Below are 12,544 nucleotides of genomic sequence, written 5' to 3'. Positions count from 1 at the left end.
TTGTCCGCCTCCGTGGCCTCCTAAACACGGCGACCCTTCATAATGGCCCCACTGGACTGAGGGGCAGCTCGGGACTGAGGGGCAGCTCGGGACTGAGGGGTAGCTCCGGACTGGCTAACGACTCTGGCAGATCCTGGCTGACTGACGGCTCTGGCAGATCCTGGCTGAATGGCGGCTCTGGCAGATCCTGGCTGAATGGCGGCTCTGGCAGATCCTGGCTGAATGGCGGCTCTGGCAGATCCTGGCTGACTGGCAGCTCTGGCAGATCCTGGCTGATTGGCGGCTCTGGCAGATCCTGACTGAATGGCGGCTCTGGCAGATCCTGGCTGAATGGCGGCTCTGGCAGATCCTGGCTGAATGGCGGCTCTGGCAGATCCTGGTTGATTGGCGGCTCTGGCAGATCCTGGCTGAATGGCGGCTCTGGCGGCTCCACGCTGACTGGCGGCTCTGGCGGCTCCACACTGACTGGCGGCTCTGGTGGCTCCACGCTGACTGGTGGCTCTGGCGGCTCATGATAGACTGGCGGCTCTGGCAGATCCTGGCTGAATGGCGGCTCTGGCAGATCCTGGCTGAATGGCGGCTCTGGCGGCTCCACGCTGACTGGCGGCTCTGGCGGCTCCACACTGACTGGCGGCTCTGGTGGCTCCACGCTGACTGGTGGCTCTGGCGGCTCTGGCGGCTCATGATAGACTGGCGGCTCTGGCGGCTCATGACAGACTGGCGGCTCTGGCGGCTCATGACAGACGGGAGACTCTATCAGCTCTGGACAGACGGGAGACTCTAGCAGCTCTGGGCAGACGGGAGACTCTAGCAGCTCTGGACAGACGGGAGACTCTAGCAGCTCTGGACAGACGGGAGACTCTAGCAGCTCTGGACAGACGGGAGACTCTAGCAGCTCGGGACAGACAGGAGACTCTAGCAGCTCGGGACAGACGGGAGACTCTGATGGCGCTGGGCAGACGGGCAGCTCAGGTGGCGCTGGGCAGACGGCCAGCTCAGACGGCGCTGGGCAGACAGGAGACTCCGGCAGCGCTGGAGAGGAGGAAGGCTCTGGCAGCGCTGGACGGAGGAGCTCTGGCGTCTCTGGACTGAGGGGCGGAAGCTCTGGCAGCGCCGGACAGGCGGGAGACTCCGGCAGCGCTGGAGAGGAGGAAGGCTCCAGCAGCACTGGACAGGCGGGAGCACCTGTAGGGATGAGACGGAGAGACAGCCTGGTGCGGGGGGCTGCCACCGGAGGGCTGGTGCGTGGAGGTGGTACTGGATAGACCGGACCATGCAGGCGCACTGGAGCTCTTGAGCACCGAGCCTGCCCAACCTTACCTGGTTGAATGCTCCCGGTCGCCCTGCCAGTGCGGCGAGGTGGAATGGCCCACACTGGGCTGTGCTGGCGAACCGGGGACAAAATGCTTTGCCATGTACGCCGGCCCAAGGAGACGCACTGGAGACCAGATGCGTAGAGCCGGCTTCATGGCACCTGGCTTGATGCCCGGCCGATGCGAGGAGATAAACTTGTTATTGACCAAATACTTATTTTCCACCATAATTTGCAAATAAATTCATAAAAAATCCTTCAATGTGATTTTCTGGAATTTCTTTTCTCATTTTGTCTGTCATAGTTGAACTGTACCTATGATGAAAATTACAGGCCTCTCTCGTCTTTTTAAGTGGGAGAACTTGCACAATTGGTGGCTGACTAAATACTTTTTTGCCCCACTGTTTTATATAATTATAAAAATAGCATCAAAATGTTTAAAATCTGATTCCCGCCTAGATGATCATTGTCTGCAGCCAGCTCTGATCGTAGTGTAATACTACAGGCAGGAAGAGTGAGCTTTCCCAAAAAAACTTCCCAATTAGGCTAAATGTTGACTGTAAAGTAGGCCTAATGATGTCGTGATAATTTGTATTTGTTTTACAAACTCTGACATCACATGTAGGACATTGTACAGTACAGAAACAGCTAGCAAAATGGTATCTTGCTATGTGTGTAATTGAATTAAAGGGCAAATACACCCTCAAATAAAGATTGTATTTGTATTCTTCTCAGACCAAAAAAAAACGTCTCCACATGTGGTTTGAGCATTGTTGACTTACAACTTTATATATTTTTTCTATTAAAAATAGTCATTTTGAACATGAAAACCTGAAAAATCTATAGGAAAACAAATAACAAACTATAGGAACTATATTAGAGTAAACCGTAGGAGGCTGCTGAGGGAAGAACGGCTCATAATAATGGCTAGAACGGAGCAAATGCAATGGCATCAAACACTTGGAAACCATGTGCTTGATGTATTTGATACCATTCCTTACCACAAGCCCGTTTTCCCCAATTAAGGTGCTACCAATCTCCTGTGAAGTATACCCACTACTCCAGGCACCACTATACCACTGGGCATACCGTGTTTATAAGCACATCAATATGATATTTACAGCAGCTGAGGATGGCATTCAACTCACAGTTAATACTGTTTCCACGGTAACATTTAGAAAGAGCATCTAGATAAAGAACTGAATTAGCTGACCATCTTGAAATAGCGAGTCAGTTAGGAAGGTAGAATAATTAAACTTCAGAACTTCTCTCCATAGCAAAGCTATCTTAGATTACCTCGCTGTCACTACTCACTGCTGTATGTGTTTGTTGTGATTGAATGGCTAAGACACACCCAAGACAAACCCACATCAAACCACACCCCCAAGACAACTCTCGTTTGGTTTCAGTTATGGCCGCTAGCAAGCCAAAAAACGAGGCCAAATCAGTAAGTTCAGTCCCCTTTAATAAGAAAGCACAGTGATAATGACTGGCAAACATTTTGGGAGTAATTCTACAACCACTTATGAGATGTTTTTCTTACGAATCACGTAATATAAAGGTAGGCAGCATCAGGACATGAGTCGACTTGGTAGAAAACCATGAAACCACAGGTGGTGATTTTAAAATGCCAGACTGTGTGATAAGTATAGGCCTAGCCTCTAACATTTCACTACTGTTCACAACACTATACTCCTCCCCCAGTAATTACATTTGAATGCTTTACTTATCGTGTGTGTGTGTGTCATTCTCAAGCTGTTAAGTGTGTCGCCTCACAGGGACCTGACTGGCATTTAGGCAGAATATTCCCACAAGCTAAAGTGTAATTAATTAGCCTGCTGTTCGCAGCCACAGCCACTGCTACCACCCACCCCCCTCTGCCACCCCATCCCTCATTTCCTGCCCACCCACAGTCTCTCAAGTTAAGACGGGGATAATCAGATCCACTGGGACACCTTCAATCACTCTCCTTCACCCCCCCCCCCCACCTCTCCTTCTCTCCTCTTCCTTTAAGTCACTAACCATAGCTGCCGATGCGACAAGGGCGCCAGGGCCCGCCACCACAATAGAGACTGCTTACTGCTTACTGCTTACTTACTGTACTGCTTACACAAGCAGTAATTTGAGGAGTAGAAGCCACAACCTGACATTGATGTGCCTGCAATACGAACAGTTGTGCGTACTAGGCGAGCTGGGCTGCCGGTTTAGAATGAATTTAGTTGAGTGACACTGTAACATGCGTTACCAAGAAAGCATAACGTGAAAATGAAATGAAACGTTGACCCTAAAGAAATGTGTTGATGTACAGGTATGTACTTGTCCAATGCTAGCACATTGTGTTTTTGATGATAATTGCCTATTATGCAGTAGGTCTTTAAGGCTACAGGAATGGGCGTGGTTGGAGGCGAGTCCAACCCACAGGTGCCATGTTGAGTTGACTGCAACATTGTCGAGAGAGCTGGGCAAACCCCTTGTGAACACTTAAAACTATGTAACCGTACTACTATAGGCAACGATTGAGAAGATAGCGGAAACTGAGGTTTTGTTTTAAACTGCTAGTGAATCAGGTGAAGCTAATAGTACAGGAAGTGAGAATGAGTGGGTTACAGTGGGGAAGAAAAAAGGAAACGAGAAGTAAAGCTGTGTTGGAAAATAGGAAACCACTAGACTCGAATTTAGTCGGAGTGAGGGTTTTGGATCAGTGCTATTTGGGAAATCCGCTTAACGTCTCCAGGAAAAATGTGGAATGTGTTGGAGGAAAGTGTGTCGGTGAGAGTCACAAGAAGTGGTCTTATTTATATTCGGTGTGCGTCTGCGGAGCAGAAGAAGCATGTTTTAAGACTCAAAAAGATATCGGTGGAATGTTTCCTGTGAGGATTTTTAAAGCAGGGTGCCGATCAAGGGGGTTATTTTCTGGGATGGAGCAAGAAATAAAGGCAAAGTATAAAACTGAACACATCGATGGAGTGGTTGGTGCATGTTGACTGACCTGTATGGTGGACGGAGGAAAGAAATTCACTTCATCCATCCTACTGTTCTTTGATGAAGAGTCTCTCCCTTCTCATATAAAGTTAGGATTCATGAGATACCCTGTAAGAGCTTTCGTGCACAAGCCCCTTCAGTGTCATAAATGTAAAAGATCATGTGTCAAGTGTCTGCAGAAGGGAAGAGTATCATATGCCAGATGAAGTGAAATGTTGCAACTGTGGAGGTGAACATGCACCTGAATTCCTGGACTGCCCTGTTAGGGTGAAGGAGAATGAGTTGGCAAGGGTAAGAAGTGTCCAGCTTATATCTTATCTGGAGTCGGTGAGAAGATGGGATGGAAAGAGTGGCGGGGAAGAAGCAATGGTAGTAGAGCCACCACGACCAGTGAAGGGATCAGCTGAGGGATAGTGAAATACTACATGTTAAAAAGGTGGACTTCGTATGATTTTTTGCAATGGTCATAAACTGTACAGCACAAACAGCGAAGAAGTCTAAGAAAATGTGAATCATTGTGAATTCCGCTGAACGTTTTTTGGGGTCTTCATGATTTCACAGCCGAGGCCGTGCAAAAAATCCTGTTGGTGAATGTACTGCCATCACAGGCCCCTGAGCTTGTGTAGGGATGTATTTTGGAGTGGACTGTGATTGAAGAAGTGGGATGGATTTTCTTAGTTGACGTGTTTTATTTTGTATGATGTCGTTTTTTCTCTTTCCCGCAATGTTTTTTTTAGTTTCTTGTTCATTACCCTGTCCAGCTGGTGGTGGTAATGCACCGTTAACATTGGATGCCAACCGCCGTTAAACCCCATCTAAGAATAAGTTAGAGAGAGCTAGCATTTACCTGTTAGCTGTTTCAAAAAAAGAACAAGCAGACACTCCAGGAAGAGAATCACTGGGTGCTGAATTCACCATGTTTGAAATAGAGAGGGCTTTGGAGGTGTGGTTGGACTGCTCCAGGTGAAGTTTGATTGTGCTACATTATGTTTAAACATCTTCCTTCAGAAGTTTGGGGAAAGATTTTGAGTTTATTTAACGAAATATGGACGACAGAAGTGCTACCATCAGGATTGAAACGTGTTGTGGTGTTGCCTTTTGTGAAGCCTGGTAAAGATGAATACAGTCCTGCCAGTTATAGACCTATTGCTCTAACACCAAATCTCTGTATATTAATCTCTGTATATTAAGTTGATTGTAGGTAGATTGATGTATTATCTGGAACATAGGGGTCTATTAAGTCCATACCAGAGTGGATTCAGAAAAGGAAGGACTACTCTTGATGCATTGGTTAAAGTTAGTACTGAGGTGAACAAAGCTTTGGCAATGCCTTCAGTGATGTTTGGACATTGGAAAAGCATCTGATACAGTGTTATGGGAAGGTCTACTGATGACGTTCTATGGAATGGGTATTAGTGGGAGAATGTATAACTGGATAATGGATTTCTTGTTTGACTGAACCTTCCAGGTCAGGGCTGGATCAGATTTAATAAGAGAATAAGAGGTGGTAAATGGAACTCCACAGGGTAGTGCATCTGTCTTATTCACGGTGATGATTGATGGTACTGTATCTTTCTGGATATCGGACAGGGTATAGGGGCGGCCTTATATGCAGATGATGTTTGGAAAGAGGAAGGAATATTTCTTATGTATTAGAGAAAATGCAAGGTGAGGTTGTAGCAGTAGAGGAATGGTCCTTTATCATGGGGTTACAAGTTATCTTTATCTAAATCTTGCCACATGTTGTTCACTAACAAAATTATTAAGGAACATTTCAGTGTTCAATTATGAACTATATGAACTATACTGAACAAAAATGTAAATGCAACATGCAACAATTTCAAAGATTTTACTAGAGTTCATATGGTAGAGAAATTATCATTAAATTCTCTGGCAACAGCTCTGGTGGACATTTCTGCAGTCAGCATGCCAATTGCACGCTCCCTCAAAATTGTGACATTGTGTGTGATCTTGTGTTGTGTGACAAAACTGCACATTTGTGACCCATTTCAAGAAACTAGGCATATGTCACACCTAATAATAACCTCACTACTTCACAGAAGAGGCATTTAAAATTTAAAAAAATTGGAAGGCAGAAATGCCTTCTGGAACATGTGAACTTTCATGTGACATAATAACAAAATTGTCTGTCATCTGTAAAAATGAATAAAATAGTTAAATTATGAGCCTAGTTGGTTTAGCCACAGAAAAATATAGGAACCTTCCTGCTAGCCATCATTGGCTGAGATAATCGATGGGCTGGACTTGCCGAAAGATGAGTTTGGATTGGTCTACCATGTAGCGTACTTCTGTCTATAACATTAGCTGCTAAGTATGTGTGGATAGTCCTGTCTACTGCAGCTTTTTTTTAAAGATATTACGAAGAACTGAACAGGTTTTGCTACTGCAGTCAGTGAGTTTAATCGTCTGAACATGAAAACAGAAACAATACTGCCTGAAGGGTGATACAACAGAGTGCTAGATAAAGGGGAAGTAATCAGGGAAGTGATTAAGTCTAGGTGTGCCTAATGATGGGGCGCAGGTGTACATAATGATGGTTGCCAGGTGTGCGTAATGATGCCAGGACCGGTGGTTAGTAAACTGGTGACGTCGAGCGGGAGTAGACAAGACAGGCTGTTGTATAAAACACCTGGATTACATCTTCAAACTAAGGGCAACCATGGGATCCATGACAGAGGGGGAAGCGTTCATCCATGCATACGAGTAAAGAGTCTAGATAAATGTTCAGATGTTATACGTTTCTAATTTTTTCAAAGTCGTTTTCATTGCCTAGTCGGAGTTGTTGTTTTTCAGAGTTCCCAATTGTTTGAACACAGCATTAGAGTTGCTAGCTGTATGTCTAAACAAAACCATTTAACTGAACTGCTTACACCTTCTGTATCCTGTGCATGTGACAAATTAACACTGGGAAATGGGTGGTGTTTACCAGAAACGGTAATGTGAAGAACCTGCACCAAAGTCAGATTAGGATATAAACCATGGACTAGATAAAGTTTATTTTTACTATTATATTTTTGCTACTACTTTAGTCTTAAACTTTGGTTGTTTACTACACTCTGAATCCTTAAAGAGATGGGTGGGGTTAAGGCTTAAGAGGGTGTGAACGATGCTGAATGGGTGTAGATAAAGAAGAGCTCTCCAGTTAAGTGTACCAAAACATTCATAGGAGATTTTCTCAAAAGTGGGGTTACAAGTTTATCAACTTTCAAAGCAGCATTACTTTCTCATTGTTCCATAACTGCAGTGTATGATGTACCATTTTCTAGCTCAGAGTCTGTACTTTTTTCAAATGTTGCTACAAAAGACCAAATTGACCTTGTCGGTCACATTTTATTTATTTTCCCCACAAGGTGCATCTGTGTAATGATCATGCTGTTTAATCAGCTTCTTTCTATGCCACACCTGTCAGGTGGATGGATTATCTTGTAACAGTGATGCAAAAAAAATTGCGATAAGCTTTTTGTGCATATGGATCTTTTTATTTCAGCTCATGAAACATGGGACCAGCACTTCACATGTTGCGTTTATATGTTTTGTTCAGTGTATATATGGAGAACGAATGGAAAGGGTAACACAATTGAAGTATTTGGGGCCATGGTTTAATGAAAAGCTTACATGGAGACGTTATATTACATGTATTGAGACTAAATGTAAGAAAGTATTACATCTTATGAGGACAATAGTTGGGCTTGATTGGGGGGCAGATAGGCAATCTTTACTGAATATGTATTGTACTTTGATGAGATCGTCCATAGATTACGGATGCTTTGAATATGGTTCTGCTGCTTTTACATTGCTGTTAGGTTGCAAGAGATACCCTTGGGTTGCAAGCAAGGGCACTCAGAATGTGCGACGGTACATTTTAGAACTACACCAGTTGATATGTCTAGGATGTCATTCAATCAACACATGGCACAATGCACATTATTTAGAGAAGATTAAGAGATGGCCCTGGGTTTGGAGGAGGAGGACATCTATGGCGACGGAATGGACATGGAGGATGAGGACCGCATCCCAGATGAGGATACGGAAGATGATGAGAGTAGTGGAGTGCAACTTTGTTTGCCCTACAGCATCTGTAAAAATTGTCTGTTATAATAATGTCTGACATATGTTTTATTCAGTCTGTGAGCCTGAGACTTCAGCCAGTCCGGACAAGGAAAATAAGTTTGTTCCAGTCCCAACTGATGAAGCTTTTCCAAGTCTGTTGGGTGTGGTGCGGTTTAGTCCAGGGACTACGTCGACAGCCAGAGGAACAGGACTCAACGTCACACAGATCTGCAGGTTGTGCAACCATGTGAGGGAATGGTCCAACCAGCCAATCTGCTGCTTTCTGCTGCCATTTTGGTGTCTGGTTGCATGCTGATCAAGGTCCTCAGAATGCTTGGAATGATGATTGGCCACCATTCACCGCAACACATTCTTCCGTCACCAGCCTAAACACCTCTAGCCAGCAGTCCTCGTGACATTGGATGTTGAGCAGAGTGGCATTGATGAAACCCTCAAAGAAATGGGTGGAGATCTGGTCTTGGCAGCAGATGGAAGGAGTGATAGTCCTGGCCACTCTGTGAAGTTTGGGACATTCACTGCTGTTGAACAGAGAATCAACAAGATCCTGAACATAGAAATTGTTAATTGAAGTGTTTTTTTCTTTATCTTAGAGCTCTTCGCGCCACGTGGTGTGAGCTGCGGGGGTTGAAGAGGACTAAACAGTTTGTTGACAGTGCTGAGCTGGTGGTTGGAACCCTCATTACTCACCAAAACAGGCCGATCTCTAAATGGATCCGGAAAAACATGCCAGATAGCCTACAAAACATCGCTTGGATATTTGCCTAAATGTAAGAAATACTTAATTATATATATATATATATATATAAAACAATATATAAAACAAGGTATGATTATTCTACTGTGTACATTTGTATTACCTGTTCATTTTCTACTGTGATTAGCTCTACGCAAGAAAATCGCTGTAGCTGAAAGCCATTATCAACCACATCTACTGGTCATGTGACTCCTGAAGAAAGCAGGAAAATGATTCTGCCAAAATGGAATATTGCACTGTACCACATACAGAACCAACACACTAACCACTCATGCCTTCGTGTCCTCATACACCACTACAAGCAGAGGAACGAATTAACCAAGTACAGTAAGTGCCCATTTCCTACATGTAGGATATTTAGTGTTTACAGAACAGCCAATTTTAGAATGGAAGGGTTAATTCTGCTTTAAAATGTAATTCCAGACTCTGGTACCTTCAATGGGGCTGAAGATTCTACATGGGGCCTTGATCCTTAAGGACATATCACAACTATCCACTGACTACCAGACAACAGGTAGTCAGTGGACAGTTCCATTCTGATGCTGCACTTCCTGCCAAAGCACACCACCACCTCTTACAAGCCATTTCAAAATAAAAAAAATCAAACTACTGAAATTGACATTATTACTGTCAAGTGTATCAAAGCACATTCCATTGTTTGCATCTCTCAATTGTCACCAACCTTTCAAATGTATCCTGTATCCCGTCAGATAAAACCTTGCATCCTTTTATTAGGTACTCCCTCTCCTTCGCAAAGGCCAAGAAGAGTGGATACACAATTCAGCCAGCGAAGACCAAACCCACCTACGGTAAGATGTCTTTAAATTATTATGGAAATTAAACATGTATTTTATTACTGTCTGCCAATATTGTTGAAATGCCTGTTCTATTATTTGTCTTTACAGATTATGCTGATAAAATAGTGCTTTGTCTAGAGGAAGAATCAGATCGCAGGATCCTGTAATAACCTCAGCCACTCTGTAGTCAGTTTCAGCGTCCCACGAAGGACCGGGCAGTGGGGGAGTATATAAGCCATTTCAAGGCAGCTGGCACACCATAAGCACTCTTCTTCCCACACTTTAAATGACATTTTAGTCATTTGACACTCTTATCCACCAACTTACAGTATTGAGTGCATAGATTTCACACTTTTTCATACTGGGATTTTCAGAATTCGGACGGAATGTAGCAGTTGATACTAGTTGAACAGCAGGTGTGCAATGTCTTTATTGATTTGTCTGGCTTTATGGAGGGTCCTGGATTTGTGGAGTGAGGAGATGCTTTGCCACTTGACACTGCAGACCTTGCTCGCAATGTTGACTGTTCTGTGAATTGTCCTGATGTTGTCACACGTTCGTTGAAAGGATGAGACCAAGGCGCAGCGTGAGATGAATACATATTCTCATTTAATGAAACGAAGAACACTTAAACAAACTTACAAAACAAATGTGACACTATATATAAGTGCAGACACAGGTAACTAACACAGACAATAACCCACGAAATACACAAGGAATATGGCTGCCTAAATATGGTTCCTAATCAGAGACAACGATAAACAGCTGCCTCTAATTGAGAACCAATCTAGGCAACCATAGACATACATAACACCTAGACTAGTAAACACCCATTGACATACAAAACCCCTAGACAGGAGCAAAAAACACTTACATCACCCATGTCACACCCTGACCTAACCAAAATAATAAAGAAATCAAAGAATACTAAGGTCAGGGCGTGACAGTACCCCCCCCCCCCCCCCCAAAGGTTCGGACTCCCGACCGCACACCTAAGCCTATATGGGAGGGTCTGGGTGGGCATAACTCCGAGGTGGCGGTTTTGGCTCGAGACATGGACCCCGCTCCACTTCTGACTCGTCACACTTATTTAATGTCTCTGGAGCGGAAACCCTCACCGCCGACCACGGACTAGAGGACGCCACTGGACTGATAGTCGAGTCTGGAGTGAGTGGCGCCTCTGGATTGGAGGGAGAATCTGGCGGATCCGGACTGGAGGGAGAATCTGGCGGATCCGGACTGGAGGGAGAATCTGGCGGATCCGGACTGAAAGGGAGACTCTGGCGGATCCGGACTGAAAGGGAGACTCTGGCGGATCCGGACTGAAAGGGAGACTCTGGCGGATCCGGACTGGAGGGAGACTCTGGCGGATCCGGACTGTGACCCGTCGTGGTAGGTTCCGGACTGCGACCCGTCGTGGTAGGTTCCGGACTGGAGGGAGACTCTGGCGGATCCGGACTGGAGGGAAGACTCTGGCGGATCCGGACTGTGACCCGTCGTGGTAGGTTCCGGACTGCGACCCGTCGTGGTAGGTTCCGGACTGCGACCCGTCGTGGTAGGTTCCGGACTGCGACCCGTCGTGGTAGGTTCCGGACTGCGGCCCGTCGTGGTAGGTTCCGGACTGCGGCCCGTCGTGGTAGGTTCCGGTCCGCGGCCTGTCGTAGGAGGTTCCGGTCTGCGGCCCGTCGTATGAGGTTCCGGTCTGCGGCCCGTCGTATGAGGTTCCGGACTGCGGCCCGTCGTATGAGGTTCCGGACTGCGGCCAGTCGTAGGAGGTTCCGGTCTGCGGCCCGTCGTAGGAGGTTCCGGTCTGCGGCCCGTCGTAGGAGGTTCCGGTCTGCGGCCCGTCGTAGGAGGTTCCGGTCTGCGGCCCGTCGTAGGAGGTTCCGGTCTGCGGCCCGTCGTAGGAGGTTCCGGTCTGTAGACTGTCGCCGGACGCTCTGGACTGGGTACTGTTGCCGGACGCTCTGGACTGAGTACTGTTGCCGGACGCTCTGGACTGGGTACTGTTGCCGGACGCTCTGGACTGGGTACTGTTGCCGGAAGCTCTGGACTGGGTACTGTTGCCGGATGCTCTGGACTGGGTACTGTTGCCGGATGCTCTGGACTGGGTACTGTTGCCAGACGCTCTGGACTGGCGAGGCGCACTGTAGGCCTGGTGCGTGGTGCCGGTACTGCTGATACCCGGCTGGGGACACGCACCTCAGGGCGAGTGCGAGGAGCAGGAACAGGGAGTACTGGACCCTGGAGACTCACTGGAGGCCTGGTGCGTGGTACCGGCACTGGTGGTACTGGGCGAGTGTGGGGAGCAGGCACAAGGCGTACTGGTGCCTGACCAGGCACACGGTGCCTGACCAGTAACAGGCTCCCCACGGTAAGCGAGGAGTTGGCTTAGGTCTCCTACCTGACTCAGCCAATCTCCTCGTGTGCCCCCCCAAAAAAAATATCTTGTGGCTGCCTCTCGGGCTTCCGTGCTAGCCGTGTACCCTTATATCGTCGCCGTTCCTCCATTCTCCTGTATCCCTCCTCGCACTGTTCCATAGAATCGCAAGCAGGCTCTGGCACTCTCTCTGGATCGATCGACCACCTCTCTATCTCCTCCCAGGT

This window comes from Oncorhynchus mykiss, chromosome 16 (assembly GCF_057628025.1).
Source record: "Oncorhynchus mykiss isolate SJ-2025 chromosome 16, ASM5762802v1, whole genome shotgun sequence".
Classification (NCBI taxonomy): Eukaryota; Metazoa; Chordata; class Actinopteri; order Salmoniformes; family Salmonidae; genus Oncorhynchus; species Oncorhynchus mykiss.
The sequence above is the reverse complement of the archived record's forward strand: the minus strand, read 5'-3'. Positions refer to the sequence as shown.